The 17,560-nt window shown below is 45.4% G+C and overlaps 1 protein-coding gene and 1 pseudogene across 3 annotated transcripts in view; one reads left to right on the top strand and one right to left on the bottom strand.

Moving 5' to 3' along the window:
• Positions 1-17,560, top strand: part of LOC135192868 (polycomb group RING finger protein 3-like) — a 669,299-nt gene that overhangs the window by 407,943 nt on the left and 243,796 nt on the right. The window lies entirely within an intron of this gene.
• Positions 7,232-16,325, bottom strand: LOC135192853 (uncharacterized; annotated as a pseudogene).

The following is a 17,560-nucleotide window of genomic DNA, read 5'->3' as shown; positions in this document are numbered from 1 at the left end:
GAATTGTAAGGAGAATGAGTTCTGGTGATGATCTTTCTCTTCTCAAGATCAGCTATCACTTCCGTAATACCTTGCCTAGCTGCTGCTGGCAATGGATATTGTGCAACACAGGTAATGTGCGACTTTGGCAAAGGAGGAGCAGTTTGTAACCAATGAACACGAGCATGTACTAATTTTCCCCTCTTATTTCTCACCTCATAAGCACCAAAGCACCATAATGTTCCATCTGGAAGATGCCACCTTCTACCTGCTAAAACATCAAATCCGAGAATATTATATCGACAATCAGCTAATGCTACTTCTACCAGGGTACTTCTCTTCTCCCCAGGCAACCATAGTTTCGTTTTAGCCAAGTGGCATATGTCAGGCTGTCCTGTTACAGCTGTTATTTTTATCTTCTTACTAGATGGCAGAATTCTGAGGCGTTTTGCCAATTGCTCATTCAACACAGTAATTTGTGCACCTGTGTCTATTAAGTACTTAACAGCAGTTCTATCTGGTCCTGTTGGAATCATAATGAAGGGTTCAGGTTTTTCAGACCACTGACAAGCAGAAACGAAGCGATGAGTGTGGCCTGAAGAATTCATCGCTGCTTCTAGTTTTTTGACTTGTTTTTAGCCCTTTGCTGATCAGATTGTCCTGACTTATTGGGAGAGGTGTTTCTGGAACCCCTCTTGCGTCCCTGTTTTGTCTTATTTCCATCCTGGCCTAATAGTTTTTTCATTGCATCAATGATGGCTTTACCCATAGCACCGATTTCAGTCTTCATGGGGTCATACTCCATCAGTCTCTTCTTCGGGTAGTCACCTTGCCCATAATAGGAATTCCGCCCCCAGAATGTTCTCGAATTAGAGCGACGGTTGATCTCAGGGCTCCCCCTGGGGCTCGACCGTGGGCTCGTCCTGGGGCTTCCCACAGGGCTTTCTGGACCACCATAAGCTTCGGCATACCTCACTTCTGGCTTCTTTCCATGTGGAGGTTTGCTCCTTCGGTCAGATGTTCTTGATTTGTACCAGGATGGATGTAAAGGTGTGGTATCAGTATAACCTAGATTTCGCCCTTTAAACATTAATTCTTCTAGGAGTTCTCCCCACGTAGTGTGGTTTAATGTGTTATCTCCTGTTCTTACCTTTTCTTGTATCGCTTTCTCAATATGCTCCCTTCTAGCCTCACACACAGTTCTCAAAATTCCTGGCAAACCTTTTACCAAAGGATGAAGCCTATTTGGTTCAATTGGGAGACTCATAGGATTTGGGTTAATTCCACGATTATCCATGGCCTGTATACAAGCCAACTTTGTGATTGTTTCAACTAACTGATCACAATTTGAAATACGACATCTGATTACCTCATCTCTCTCTGAAGGATGATAAGCACCAGCCCAATAAAGGATTCTAGAACTCAATGCAAGCTCACCCTCGGGACCATTCCCTAGAAACACTTCAGGTCCCCAACAATATCCCTTTACCTCTTCAAGAGACAAAATTACAGATTCAGCATCATTCATTATAATTCTATAAACATAATCAGTTACAGTCTCGTTAGGCAATCGGGAATACCTTTCCCTTATGTCCTGCTTCTGCAATGCGGTGTATGGTCGAGTTTTCTGAGTCGTGGTGCGCTGTCCTCGTGGTCCTATAACGGTTTCTGTCTTGAAAACGGGATTGACAGATGCGTTCCTCATGCTGTCGGTTATCTCCTCCACTTCCGTGTCGCTGCTCACTGACGCGATTGCGGGTGACGGCTCGGAGTGGGGCTGCGCAGGCGCGCTGTCCTTGTCGCTCCGTAATGGCGCCTGTGGGCGTGGCTGCGCAGAAGATGGCGTCTGCGGCGCGGGCTGTTTAACCGCGATGGACGTCGGCATGGCCTGCGGAATCAGAACCTGCAACGGAACCTGCAACGGAACCTGCTGAGGCAAAATCGGTTGAAAAGACATCGCTAATTGCGGCTGAGCCGTTGCCTGAGGCTGAGAAGGCATCGGGACTGGCAAAACTGGTTGCAAAAGCGACGTCGGCACGGGCTGCTGAGTCGTTTGCGGCTGTGGGGGCAGCTGTGGCATGGGCTGAGACGGTATCGGAGCCGCTGGCGGCGGAGCCGGCTGGGCTTGCGGCAGGGGCTGAGAAGGCAAAACAGTTATCTGTGGAGAGAGCGGCGGCGGCGCGGGCTGAGACGTCCGCCGAATTGAGGTCCGCGGCAGAGGGACGGGTGCCGGCCGTGCCGGGGACTGCTGCGGCGACAGCGCCTCTGGGCCCTGCTGCCCTACGCGCGGCTGCGGGGACTGCGATGGCGACATTCACAGCTGTAATTCTTGAAAGGCTTGGAGAAACTTCCCCTCTAGCCTCTCCTCCAACTCCCGAAGTCGTTGATCGGTAACCGCGGGTACGTTCACGCGATTAATCTCGCTACTCAACCTGCTATTCTCAGCTTTCAACTCCTCAACCTGTTGTCTCGCCTTCTGGCCAATCTGCCTCCAACATTTTCGCTGTTTATCGAGATAATCAACTTCTCTCCTTAACTTGTCTCCTTCGTCACTCGCCTGTTTCAACTCATACTCCAATTCATCTACTTTATCTTGAGCTCGAATTAAGCCTACTGCCAGCACAAGAAGGTTTTCTTTATCTATTCCTTCCACGTCTTGGAAAGCTTTATATAGCATAATAACCATATCTATTAAATTATCGGTGACCTGTTTCATGGTATCATTTGCAAGTGCATCCATAGTCTTTCGTATGTGAGCGATCTCAAAAACAGACATCAACTTAACAACTGAATCATCTTCTACTGCCTCCACTGTATCTTCTGCCTCCACTGTGGCAGACTCAGACTCTGCTTCATCTGCCATAGCCTGTAGCTGCGGCTGTTGCTGCTCCATCATGATATTTTCTGCCATAAATCTGTAGTTATTCTACGGTTACAATCCCATCCTCGTCGCCAATTTGTCACGGAAGGTAGTTTGGGAGGTTGCGGGGAAAATACGTGGAGACTCACTTGTGGATTTTCAAGTGATTTATTGCTCAAACACGGAGATCCCCCTCCCGAACTAAATTCCCCACGTGAGTTCTTTTGGATTGAAGTTGTAAAATAGCAGTTCAGAAAATAGCAGATAAAGGAGAGTCTGTGATTTCTTTAGAGTTCTTTTGAGTCTTTAAAGTTATTCAGTCTTTAGGTAAAGAGTTCTTTCTCCAATTTACTCACTGTTTGCAGTTCAGTTCAGCAAAGTTCGAAGGTTTGGGCGGTGTCCCTTTGTTCGTCAGGATCGGGCCCAAGCAGGTTTCAGGCCTCTGCGGGCCCCTCGTCGGGCAGGGCCGATCAGGAACGTGAGGGCACCGCGGCAGGAGCGAGGCAGGCAGGCAGGCTAGCGAGCGAGCGGTAGGAGCGGGTACCAGCAAGCTCAAGCCAGCAAGCGCCCCGATCCAGGAAGGCACACCATTTTTATAATGTTCAAAAGAGGTGTAACCCTCCAGACCAGGCTATTTTACGTTATTCTTGCAGATTGGCACAAAATTACAATTAACCTATATAATTGGACAGTTCTTACCAAAACAACCTGTAGGACCACCCAAAGCTCGGCCCACACCAGGTGTCGAGCGGGCATGAGAACTGCCGTTCCCCCTAGCCAAAACAGTGGCCATTGTTTACCTTTTATCTCGACTAGGGAGAGACTTTCTCATAGGGCTGAAGGACTGTTTTGGTTTACGATGCTTCTTGGCATTAATGTGAGACACTGCAACTTTTACAGCAGGGAGGCCTGCTAAGGGCTTCTGCTACCCTCCATGACACTGCTGAAAGGTGAATGAGCTTTCTCCATGACAGCCTGACTCTCCAATTGGTGAATCAGCTGATGAATGGGCAACAAAGAGTCACGGTTAGTTCTGTACTGCCTATGATGAACAGTTTGAGTTGCAATTGGCACTTCCAGATCCTCTATGTCATGATGTCCCACAACTGCAGATTCATCAGAAAGTTCAGGTCTAATAGACAATTTCAACTTAACATCCTCAATCTCTACAGATGCTATTCCAAAAGCCTATTTGTGACCCTTAGGATCTTTGAAACAACCTTGTCTCAAAAAGTCAATTCCCAAAATGCAAGGTGCATCAGGACCAGTTACAATAGTATGTGTCTTCCACTCTTTACCAGTTAAACTGATCTCAGCCTGTATCTTAGTTAACTCTTGAGATCCACCAGTGATTCCAAAGATATAAATGGACTCTGTCCCTTTACAATTTGATGGCAATAAAGTACACTGAGCACCTGTGTCAACTAAAGCCCTGTATTTCCGAACTCTTGAACTGCCAGGCCACCTAATGAATACATTCCAATAGATTCGGTTCTCTCCACTATCCCTTTCCTCCTCCTGGCTGGAGGCAGGGCACCCCTAATGCGGAACATGGCATGTAGGGTGTGCACAATGATTGGTGTTGTTGTGAGAGGAACTGCAACTGTTGGAACAATCACTAGGGGTCCCCTCTTTTACATCCTCCTGCGAACCACTCTTTGTTTTAGCTTTTGCCTTAGCAGGTGCCAGAAAGGCCTGAACAGCAACAGACTTGGATGTGTCTGCTGGAGGGTTTGTATTATTGGGGGTCTTACTTGGAGGGTTTGAATCATTAGGGGTCTGACCTGGAGCTTGTGAGTTCAAATCCGCCTTGCTTTTAAAAGGAGGATTTTGGTTCTGGTCTGCTGGCTGGGGGTTCGAATTGGCTGAGCTGGTGTCATTTGGATTTGGACTGACTGGGCTAGCGTTAACAGCATTAGTAGTATTATTAGCATTAGTGGGATTATTTGCCTGTCCTCCTGGGATGCCTGCCAGCCCTGACGTGTTATCATTTTTGCTAGGAACATTCTGATTTTGAGTACTTGCCTGTCCTCCTGGGACTCCTGCCAAACTCTGCGGATCGTTGTTGTTATCCTTATCATTGTTTATGTTATTGGCGGGAACATTGGCAGAATTCCCAGAACCTACAGAGGAGGGTGGAGAGGCTGGCAAGGGGGAAGGAGATAACTGTATTCCCTTGTTTTGCTGTGAAAGAGACTGCTTCTGAGACACAGAATTTTTCATAGCTCTTACAGAAGCTGGTTTTGAATTTTTCACACATAATACCAAAATTAATATGAAAATTAAAATCATAAGAGCCAGATTACTGCACACCAATCCCGCCACAATCTCTTTTCTGTAAAAATCCTTGCATGGACTTGGCATTTCAGTTTGGGGCTGGATGACCCTCATGAGAGCAGTAGATAAAGCAGAATTTTGATTGATTGTCACATTATTGATGAGTGCTCCCGTAATATTGCTAGTAATATTCTCAGAGATATTAAAACCAACATAACCAAGGATAAAATCACCCCAGCTCCAGAACATGCTTGAAAGCTTAGCTTTGACCTTCTTAAAAACTACATGAAGCAAGAAATAACCAATTTGATCTTTGATCCAATTGTACACAAAAAACCAGAAAACAGGCCACACAATAATCCCCACCAAGTACAATAGCTGCTTGATTAGCTTCATCTTAATTCCCAGAGCTAATTTCCAATCACTCAAATATATCTAGCCCCATGTTGGGAAAGCCAATTAAAAATGTGATGGTTTGGGCTCTTACCCACCCCTCCACACTTTGTATTTGCCCCAGCTAACTCAGACGGACCCTGGGAATATAGATGAAGCAATTTATTTACAGCTCTCAGCGAGACTGTGAGAGAAGGAGACACAATTGTTTTTCATTCCACTGCCTGTTATCGAGTTCTTTTACCAAAACATTCTAGCTTGCTTCAAACTAGCACAAAGAGTCTTTAGAAACAACATTTACATCTCATTTCAGGGTTTTTCCCGTCTTCACCTAGATGGGCCGCTTCAAAAGGCCACATATATTACAGGGATCAAGAATCGCTCCTTTTGGCCAGCAAAATAGAGCCTTCAACATCTAATAGAGACTTCTTTGGGGGGCCTCCCACCACTGCTTCTCCGAGTGTGGACCCCATGCCCCCCCAGCCGCCTACCTTGGATAGGGGGTAGGATTGGAGTATCTCTGGATGCGTGCATGTCTTAACCCGATGCCCGGGGCAGGGATCAATACAGCCGTTTCTCCCGCTCCCTTCTCTCTCATCAGCATTCTTCCACATCTTCACAAGGAGAATTTACAGCTGCGGAGGAAGGTCAAGCATCTCTGTTCCATGCGCCCAAGGAGGTAAAATCCCACTATACGGTGCACCAGATGTTGCAGGCCGTGCTATGTGCTATCTTTGCTTGATGTGGGACCGCAGTAAGCAAGCCCATAGACCAGTATGGTGTTGGGCCAGCCGCGAGGGTCTCCAGACGATTCAATGTGAATTATGCAGAAGCCCATTTTATTACGTACAGCCTGAAACATATATACACTCAGCCAGTAAAGCACACGCCTACGTATTAGCCTAATAAGTCAGGGACGACCCACCACATCTGCATACATACATGCCTTGTTATTCTCGTTAGCGAAGGTCCATTATCTACCCCTTCTGAGATAAGGTAGCCAGCTGCATGTGAGAACCAAGGTTTGTTATTACAAGGCTCTGTCTATTGTCACTTCACTCCGTTCCCACAGCTCTCCTGCACCTGCACCCCACAACTCTTCTGCATTCTGCATTCCCACATTCCGAAAAGTGTTTCCTCTTTTCCTTAGCCAGGCTGTCCATCCTTCATATGAAGTACGTAAGAAGGGGGAACAGGATGGTTGTATGTCAGAAACATTAATTTGCATCTGTAATTCTATTCTTTTAAGCGACCATTCTGGGTTAAATAGCACCTGTTGCTGCCCTGTGTTCCTTATTATGTATGGACCTATTTTGTAAACATAAGCTTCTTGTTTTTCTCGACTACTAGGTTTTAGTGTCTCTGATGCTATGTTAGGGATGGAAGTGGTAGGGAAGGTAGTAGTTACCTGGGGTTCTGCAGTTGTTAAATTTGCTTTGGTTTCATTTAATATTCTGCAATTCAGCATTTTCTTGAAACTTTCAAAATCATTTATTCATTGTGAAATATTATTACCAAGATGACTTCGGTACTCTTGGGGCAAATCACAATCTGCCTGAAAAGTTATACAATTAAAATGAAGTATACTACCTCTATCATCAAGAATACAGCTCTCCTGGCCAGAGACATTATCTAGCCTCTGGATCCTTGCTATTGTTATTAGAAGAATCAATCCCTTACAGACCATATCAAGCATTCTCAAGTGGAATATACTTATTTGGTTCAAGTGAATTTGAGCTTCAGTCCCTTGTCGCCTGGAGTTGTTTTCCACAGGGCTGCAGGGGCTTTCTTGATTTGAGTGTGATGGATCCAGGAATTCTGTCCTTTAACCTTGATTGCAGTATAAGTGCTGAGAAGCACTTGGAAGGGTCCAGTCCACTGCGGCTCCAGGGCCTTTTCTGTAAGAGACTTAACATATACATAGTCGCCTGGTTGTATGTCATGAACAGGCCCATCCAGGCCCCTACTGCGTGTCCCAGTTACATGTTTCTTGATTTTTCTCAACTGCTTGTTCAGTGCCACCATATAGGAAGTCATTAATTCTTCACCAGTTTGTGAAGATATCCCTTTCTGTATTCCATAGAGTCGTCCATATAGGATTTCGAATGGACTGAGCCCTTCTTTTGCTTTTGGCCTGGTTTGGATTTGTAGAAGGGCCAATGGTAAGGCCTAAGGCCAAGTCAGATTAGTTTCCTGGCCTAATTTAACAATTTGCTGTTTGATCACGTGGTTCATCTTTTTCACCTGACCACTTGATTGAGGTCAATATGGGGTGTGTAATTGCCAGTCTATTCCTAGATGGTGGCTGATCTGTTGCACTACTTTGGATATAAAATGCGTCCCTCTATATGAGGATATTACCGCCGGGATCCCGAATCTAGGTATTATTTCATGGAGCAACATCTTAGTTACAGTATCACAGTATCACAGTATTATCAGGATTGGAAGAGACCTCACAGATCATCAAGTCCAACCCTTTACCTCCCGGGCCTTAGCTATCCTGCACGGGTAAGCTTCTGGCCAGCTCGAAAAGGTGTCTGTTAACACCAATAAATATCGATACCCGCCCTTTTCTAGGGAGTTCCGAGAAGTCACTTTGCCAGTGTTGCCCCAGACCATTTCCTCTCCTAATTTTCCCTAACCGTTGTCACAGTGTCACAGTATCACAGTATCACCAAGGTTGGAAGAGACCGTCCTTTAGTAATTTTGGGGTTAGTCTGGAGACAAAGATCACATTGTTGAGTTACATGTCTTACTGTGGTATACAAATTTTGGGCCCCTATATTTCTGATAAGATCTTTGTATAAGGCTTCTGCCCCCCAATGTCTTTTCCTATGCTCCTCTTGAACTAATGACCATACCATACAGGAGGGAATGTTGATTTGTCCACTCTCAGTTATGGCCCACCCATTTTCATTATATGACCCCTCTAAGTCAGTAACAAGTTTACGGTCTTCTTTTGTATATTCTGGCTTACCTTCTAGAGATATCTGTCCATCAGGGATTAGTGCACCTTCTATCCTAATTGTTTCTTCGGCTGCCTGTTTTGCCTCTCTGTCTGCCAGCTCATTTCCTCTTTCCAATTCTGTGCTCACCTTTTGGTGTGCCTTGGTATGCATAATTGCTACCTTTTCAGGAAGTTGGACTGCGTTTAGGAGTCTTAAAACTTCTTCTGAATGTTTAATAGTCTTTCCTTGAGAATTGAACAGTCCTCTTTCCTTCCATATTGCTCCATGAGCATGCACTACTCCAAAGGCGTACTTAGAATCCGTCCAAATATTCACAGCCTTTCCCTGAGCTTTCTCCAAAGCTTGGATAAGGGCTATGATTTCAGCCTTTTGTGCTGAGGTATCGGCTGGTAGTGGCCCAGATTCTATTACCTTTTCAGAGGTTGTGATGGCATACCCAGAATGTCGTTTTCTGTTCAGCATATAGCTGCTTCCATCCATGAACCAGTGTTCGGCTCCATCAATAGGAATGTCTTTGAGATCTGTATGGTTGGAGTATGTGGCTTTGATTGTTTCTAAGCAGTCATAGCCAACTCGTTCCCCAAGGTTTCCTCCAAGAAAAGAGGCTGGGTTGATAATGTTGGTGGTTATGATTTCAACATCATCTTGCTCAACCATTATAGCTTGGTACTTCAGGAACCTTTGTGGGGAGAGCCAGTGTCCCCCTTTTGCTTCAAGGACTGTGGACACAGTGTGAGATACAAAACCAGTCATTTTCTGGCCTAAATTTTTGGGCCACCTGGATATTTAGGATGACAGCTGCCACTGCCCTCAGGCAACCAGGCCACCCTTTTGCAGCAGCATCCAGTTGTTTGGAGAAGTATGCGACTGCCCTCCTATATGGTCCTAGGTCCTGTGCCAGTACTCCTAGTGCCATTCCCTGTTTTTCATGGGAAAATAGGAAAAATAGCTTACGTCAGGGAGTCCCAGGGCTGGTGCTGACATCAAAGCTCTCTTTAGCTGATGGAAAGCTCTATCTGATTCGGTGTCCCACTGAAGATCCTTTTGATTAGCTGATATCAGGGAGTATAATGGTTTAACAAGCAAACCATAATCACATATCCACAGGCGGCACCACCCAGTCATTCCCAAGAATGTTCGTAGTTCCTTCACTGTCTGTGGCCTGGGGACTGGCATATGGCTTCCTTTTGGGCCTGCCCCAGAACCCGTTGTCCAGCACTGATCTCGCATCCTAGGTATGTTACCTGTTGTAACATCACCTGTGCCTTTTTCTTAGATACTTGGTACCCTTGCAGTCCCAGGAAGTTTAACAGACTTACAGTCCAGGCAATGCAAGATTCCTCAGTCTTGGTTGCTATAAGGATATCATCTATGTATTGTAGTACCTTCCCTTCTCCTGATGGTGATTCCCATGATTCCAGGTCCTTTGCTAACTGGTTTCCAAAGATTGTCGGGCTATTCTTAAATCCTTGCGGCAACACCGTCCATGTGAGCTGGGTCTTTCGACAGCTTTTTGGGTTTTCCCATTTGAAAGCAAAAATTTTCTGGCTGGCCTCATGGAGAAGGAGGCAAAAGCAGGCATCTTTTAAATCTAGGACCGTAAACCAGGCCAAATCTGGGGTCAATGTGGTTAATAAAGTGTAAAGGTTAGCCATCACGGGGTATAGATCTTCTGTTATCTTATTGATGGCCCTCAAATCCTGGACTATTCTATAGGATCCATCTGGTTTCCTGACTGGAAGGATAGGTGTATTGAACCCTGACTCACATTCCTTTAGTAATCCTAGTTCTATAAATTGTTCTATAATTGGGCAAATTCCTTCCCTATCTTCCTTCTTCAGTGGATATTGTTTGACCCTTACTGCACTCTGTCCTTCTTTTAATTTCACCTCCACCGGTGCTGCATTTTTAGCACGTCCTGGTATATCAATTGCTCGAACTCCAGGATATACTTGGTCAATGATTTTTGAATCAATTTCCCTTTCTGTGGGGACATTTACCAGAGACAGACTCATAATCTGCACATATTGGTGATCATTTACCTCCAGAGTAACTTCCTCTTGTTTTAATTTAATTGTAGCTTCCAATTGTTCTAATAAATCTCTCCCAAGAAGAACCTTTGGAGAGTTTGGCATATATAGGAATCTGTGGATCCCTGCCGGTTTACCCAATTTGTATTTTAAGGGTTTACAAAAGTAAGCCTTTCCATCCTGGCCAGTTGCCCCTTTTACCATAATGTAATCATTTTCCAATAGTATTAAAGCTTGATTTAAAACTGAATAACTTGCCCCCGTAATGATTAAAAATTACATTTTTTCCTGTCCTTCCCCCAATTCCATCAGCACTAGCGGGTCAGTTAGTCACTTTTCCTCTTCTACATGAGTTATTGTTTTCCCTTGACTATTGCGTCATCTAGTGTCTCCTTGATATTGGCACTCGGGGCATTCATTTTTCCAATGACCCACTGTGCTAGTTTGAAGCAGGCTAGAATGTTTTGATGAGAAAAAGTAAATTACAGGCTGTGAAAGGAAAACAGTGGTGATGTCTGCTTCCCTCAGAGTCTTGCTGAAGAAGAATGTAAACATTAGATAACACTCTCGCCATTTTTGCTGCACTCTCGGGCTGGGCTTTGACTGAGCTGCATCTCCCTAACCTCACCTGCCACTAACTTTGCTTCTTAACCTCTTGGCTGAACCTCTGTTCTTCCTTAGGACTGGGGTAAGGTGGAGAGGGGCAGGGGGAAGGTGCAGGGCTGGTTGAGAGCTCCTCCTGGGGACTCAGGTTTCTGGGAGGGGAGTTGTGTTCCTGTATTACTTTTACCTTGTATATTTCTGTATATAACTGTATATATTGTAAATAGCTGTTTGTATATTGTGCTAGCTGTAAATAAATAGCTTCATTTATATTCCCAGAGCTGGCTGAGTCTAGTTGGGTACTTCTAAAGTGTGGGGGGGCGGGTAACACCCAAACCATCACACCCACCTTCCTAAATCTTGCGCACTGGTTCCTACCTAGGGGTGTTGATCCTCCTTTTGGTTTAATTCTTGATTTCCGATCTTAATTTCTCTTAATTACTGCTAATATCTTTTCCTGAGCACACCTGTAACCTTCCTCTCAATTGCTGAATATTCTCCGTGCCTCCTCTAATAATTTCTTTAGGTCTCTGTTTTCAGGGGGTTGTAATCTTTGTAACTTGCACCTAATATCCCCTTGTGACTGTCCTAAAAAGAGAGATATTAGTTGCTGTGTGCCCACCTCAGAATTCGGGTCTAAAGAGGTATGTCAGCGCATCACATCTCTTATTCTATCTAAAAATTTGGATGGAGTTTCAGAGGGACGCTGCCTAACTGCATATAACATTGACAAATTTATTGTCCTAGGGATTGCCTTTTCCATCCCTCTGAATATCCACTCTTGATATGCCTGTAATCTCTCCATTTCAGCAGCATGATTCAGGTCCCATTCAGGATCCAGCAGAGGAAACCATTCATAGAATCATAGAATCAACCAGGTTGGAAGAGACCTCCAAGATCATCCAGTCCAACCTGTCCCCCAGCCCTATCCAGTCAACTAGACCATGGCACTAAGTGCTTCATCCAGTCTTTTCTTGAACACCTCCAGGGACAGTGCCTCTACCACCTCCCTGGGCAGCCCATTCCAATGGGAAATCACTCCCTCTGTGAAGAACTTCCTCCTAATATCCAGCCTATACTTTCCCCGGCTCAACTTGAGACTGTGTCCCCTTGTTCTATTGGTGGTTGCCACACTGGTCTGTGTGGGCCTTGCCTGCGTTGTCCCGCAAACTGCAACAATTATCCATTCATGCTCATTGGGTTATCAAAGCCACCCATGTTGACCAGGTTGCATCTGTGGCATGATGCGGTGATGAACCTTTGCCTTTGAACATCCAGTTCAGAACTGGCAATCTAGGAGCTAAAAGCAATTGTGACTCAGTTCCAATCACTTCAGAATCCACTTTCATGCCTTCATAGGCTACTAGTATTTCTTCTAGTATTTGCTTCTGAATCTCTGTAGCTACAACCCCAGAAACCAAGTGGATGACTACGTGTCTCATTTGGAGCTCTCTGCCAGATGCCAAATTGGACCACTGTCACTGGCAGCCATGTACAGAATGTTTTTAATGTCCAGACCAGTTCGAACAGGTCCCAAACCCACTGCATGGACTACTTCTCACTTGATCTGATCAAAGGCTGCTTGTTGTTCAGGTCTTCACACGAAATTGTTCCTCTTGCAAGTCACATCATGCAGAGGTGTTGTGCCGCAATGAAGGGATGGGGCAACAACTTGATGCAAGCCAAAATTCCGCTTTATTAGAAAAATAGGCAGGTATATATTGTCTCAGAAAGGCTGTCATGTTAATCACTGATTGGTTAGAATTACAGTAAAAAAGTTAGTAACTACTACATGATTGGCTAACACTGTGCTCAGGCAAAAGATGCTGTTTCTACATTCTTCATTACTTTCCCTGCTCCTAGATATATGTTGCTATGCAACTATCTGAGCAGTCCTGACCGCAGGATCCTACTTATCTTTCTCTTCTGAGGTCTGTCTGACCCACACATTGCATGCCCAAGGTCTATGCTGTATTTGTTTCATCTTGGGCAACTGTTCCTTACTAACAAGCCATTTCCCTATTCCTGCAGTGTTGTAGTAGGCTTGATAGGCCCAAAATAAGCGTATATATCCTGCCTTGCCTAGGCATGTTTTTCTGCTCTAGCAGAGAGGCAAGCGCGGGAAATGGACACAAAAGAACCTGGAGCCATTGAGTCTGGCCTGCTCAGGGTCCTGTGGTGTAAGGTACTGTGATGGTTTGGGTGTACCCCACCCCGCCACACTTTAGAAGTGTTGCGGAGAGCAGGAATTAATATGCGGCCGAGTCGGGAATTTATCAAAAACAGTTATTTTTTATTTTCCCCAAAAAACACCCCCACAACTATATATACAAAGATTAATTTAGTTTAATAAGCAGATTCAGTTGCATGAGAATTAAACTACAGGGATACTATCAATAATCTGACTATTTTGGAAGTCAGAAGTTGGAAAAGGCATTAGCTATTAATTAATAGCGGTTTCTTACTAAATTAAGCTAAGCCAAATAACTCACTCAGGCTGACTCGTTCGGTCTGTCTTCCTCTTCCTTTCAGCAGCTGCAGGTGAATCGTTAAGAGGTCGTTAAGGGTCGTTAGGCACACAAAGGTGTCAATAGGAAAGCAAATCCTTGAAGGTCTCTCTGCAGTCCAGGCGAGGGGGGGTGTGTGAGCTCAGGCAGACATATACGTCCAGGCACAGGCAAACTTCCAAAGCGGGAACCCCAAAGGTGGGAAGACCCCCAATATTTATAACCTTCGCTAGACAAAGGGCAGAGTTACCACACCTTTAGGCGCGAAAGCGCATGGCCAATCCCAGCCTGGCTCCAGTGCGGGAAATCACGGGGCAGTCCTCCCCCCCTTCACGGCTGCAGGGCAGGCAAGGGGGGAGGGAAACCCGTCGGCTTTTCCCCTTTCCCCCCGAAGTCCAGGCAGGAGAGGAATTTAGGGGTACAGGACTCCAGGACAAGAAGGTACCCAGACTAGTCTCAGTCGGCTCTGGGAATATAAATGAAGCTATTTATTTACAGCTAGCACAATATGCAAGCAGATATTTACAGTATATACAGTTATATACAGAAATATACAAGGTAAAAGTAATACAGAAACACAACTCCCCTCCCAGAAACCTGAGTCCCCAGGAGGGGCTCTCAACCACCCCTGCACCTTCCCCCTGCCCCTCTCCACCTTACCCCAGTCCTAAGGAAGAATAGAGGTTCAGCCAAGAGGTTAAGAAGCAGAGGTGAGTGGCAGGTGAGGTTAGGGAGATGCAGCTCAGTCAAAGCCAAGCCCGAGAGGGCAGCAAAAGGGCAAGAGGGTTATCTAATGTTTGCATTCTTCTTCAGCAAGACTCTGAGGGAAGCAGACATCACCATTGTTTTCCTCTCACAGCCTATGATCAACTTTTTCTCACAAAAACATTCTAGCCTGCTTCAAACTAGCACAATCCAGCCCTGTCTACTTCACTCAGAGTATCGCTGATAATTATCTGATCTAATCTAAACCAATATTTACACTAATGAATATTACAAGTTCAGTTCACACTTCATTCCAGCTATCTCGGATGTAGGTGATTCAAAAGCTCAGAACAGTCTGTCTCCTCACAGATGAGACAAGAACAGGGACTCCCAGGTGACGTTTGGCTCATGCTCATGTACTGTAGATTTTCTCATAGATTCTTTTATTGTTGTATGCCGATGATACCTAGAACAGAAAACTCCTAACAGCTTGTATTATGCAGTCTGAATTTAGACTCTCTCAGCTAAGGTTACATTTCTCTATGGAATACACTGGATTTCACCATTCTCTTGCATTACCCAGTAGGTATGACCAGGACCTTCAGCAGACACCACCCCTCAGACAGGTTTCCCTTCGCCAGAAGGAGAAAATACCCAAACAGTTTTCCCTAACCGATTCTTTTTATGTACAACAGGAACTTTATCACCATCTACAGTTTGGACCAAGTCTGATTGTGCAGGTCCTGCTGTTTACTGAACCTCTACTATTTACCAACCAGGTAGGTTCTGCCAAATGTTTGTCCCAGTTTTTCAGAGTTCCAACCCCCATGGCTTTTAGGGTGGTTTCCAGCAAACCGTTGTACTGCTCAATCTTCCGTGAAGCTGGTGCATAGTAGGGTGTTTGGTAGATCCACTCAATACCGTGCTCTTTGGCCCAGTTTTTCACAAGATTGTTCTTGAAATGACTGCCATTGTCTGACTCGATTCTCTCTGGAGTTCCATGTCTCCACAAGATTTGTCTCTCCAAGCCAAGAATGGTGTTACATGCAGTAGCATGTGGAACTGGATAGGTTTCCAGCCATCCGGTGCTGGCCTCTACCATCGTTAGCACATACTGCTTGCCAGAACGAGATCGAGGTAAAGTGATGTAGTCAATCTGCCAGGCTTCACCATACTTGTACTTTGACCATCTATCACCATACCATAAGGGCTTGATTCGCTTAGCCTGCTTAATAGCAGCACAAATGTCAGAGTCATGGATGACTTGGCTGATAGAGTCCATGGATAAGTCAATTGACCTGTCACATGCTCATTGGTATGTTGCATCTCTGCCTTGATGTCCAGACGAATCATGGGCCCACTGAGCTAAGAACAGTTCACCTCGGTGTTTCCAATCAAGGTCAAGATCAGAGTTTGCATCAGCTTGAGAAATCTTAGCAGCTTCATCTGCCTGCTGGTTGTGTTAGTGTTCCTCAGTGGCTCTGCTCTTCGGCATGTGTGCATCTACGTGCCGCGCCTTCACTGGAATTCTCTCCAGCCGTGCATCAATGTCCTGCCGTAGATCAGCACGCCAAATAGGCTTTCCTTTCCTCTGCCAACCATGTTTTTTCCAGTCCTATAGCCAACCCTATGGAGCACTGGCTGCCATCCATGAGTCAGTGTAGAGGTTAAGGATAGGTCAATTTTCACATTCAGCCACATCAAGAGCAAGTTGGACAGCTTTTACCTCAGAAAATTGACTGGATTCTCCTTCTCCATCTCTTGCTTCGGTAACTCTCCTGGTAGGACTCCAGACTGCTGACTTCCATCTTCGCTTGTTCCCAACAAGACGACAGGAACCATCTGTGAACAAAGCATAGTTGTTTTCCTGATCCGAGAGATCACCATAGGGAGGAGCTTCTTCAGCACAGGTTATTTTCTCCTCTGAAGGTTTCGTAAAGTCTGTGCCTTCTGGCCAGTTGGTGATCACCTCCACCAGACCAGGTCGATCAAGATTCCCCATTCGTGCTCGTTGGGTTATCAAAGCCATCTGTTTAGACCAGGTTGTGGCATGATGAGGTGATGAACGTTTGCCTTTGAACATCCAGTTTAGAACGGGCAATCTAGGAGCTCAGAGCAATTGTGACTCCATTCCAGTCACTTCAGAAGCTGATTTCAGTCCTTCACAGGCTGCTAGTATCACTTTCTCTGTTGGGGTGTAATTTGCCTCTGAATCTCTGTAGCTTCAACCCCAGAAACCAAATGGACGACCATGTCTCTCATTTGGAACTCTCTGCCAAAGCCTCCGAGTTGGAGCATTGTCACTGGCAGCCGTGTACAGAATGTGTGACCCTTAGGATCTTTGAAACCACCTTGTCTTGAAAAGTCAGTTCCCAGAATGCAAGGCGCATCAGGACCAGTTACAATAGTATGTGTCTTCCACGCATTACCAGTTATCTCAGCCTGCAACTTAGTTAACTCTTGAGATCCAACAGTGATTCCAGAAATAGTGATATACTCTGTCCCTTTGCAATTGGGTGGCAATAAAGTACACTGAGCACCTGTATCAACTAAAGCCCTGTATTTCCGAACTTTTGAACAGACAGGCCACCTAATGAATACATTCCAATAGATTCGGTTTTCTCCACTATCCCTTTCCTCCTCCTAGCTGGAGGCAGGTCACCCCTAATGCTGAACATGGCATGTGGGGTGTACACAGTGAGTGGTGGTGTTGTGAGAGAAATTGCGATTGTTGGAATAATTGCAGTTGCTCTGGGGAGCTGAAGTGACAGCTACTTTTCTGGCATTGTTGCCTCTGTGTCTGCCACTCTGCAGTTCCCTGACTCTCTTCGAAAGAGCTGAAGTAGGTTGGCAATCCCACTTGTTCATGTTCTCACCAAATTGGTCACGCAGAATTATCCACAGTGACGCATGTGATTGCTCATGTCTAGGTGGAGTTTGTCTCCTCCTGGTCTGGAATTGCCTTGCAGGAGGTGGGCGTCTGTTCCTGATTGCAGAAACGTGCACCCATTCACATGATGCAGGGATGGTATCTCTTGCCAGATTGGAAATGGAGGTTTTAAGATCCACCTTCAGTTCTTTCATGCTGTCTTTCATCCCCTTTATCTCTATGGTCATAGTATTTATGGCAGAGGCTAGGGCAGAATGTGACAAGCTATCTTCTATCTGCCTGAGCTGATCAGTTAATTCACCAACAGTGAAAGACCTTCCATTATCACTCCTTGATAGAAACTTGCT

The sequence above is a fragment of the Pogoniulus pusillus genome, chromosome W (genome assembly GCF_015220805.1).
Source record: "Pogoniulus pusillus isolate bPogPus1 chromosome W, bPogPus1.pri, whole genome shotgun sequence".
Classification (NCBI taxonomy): domain Eukaryota; kingdom Metazoa; phylum Chordata; class Aves; order Piciformes; family Lybiidae; genus Pogoniulus; species Pogoniulus pusillus.
Note: the sequence above shows the minus strand (reverse complement) of the source record. Positions and strands in the feature narration are given on the sequence as shown.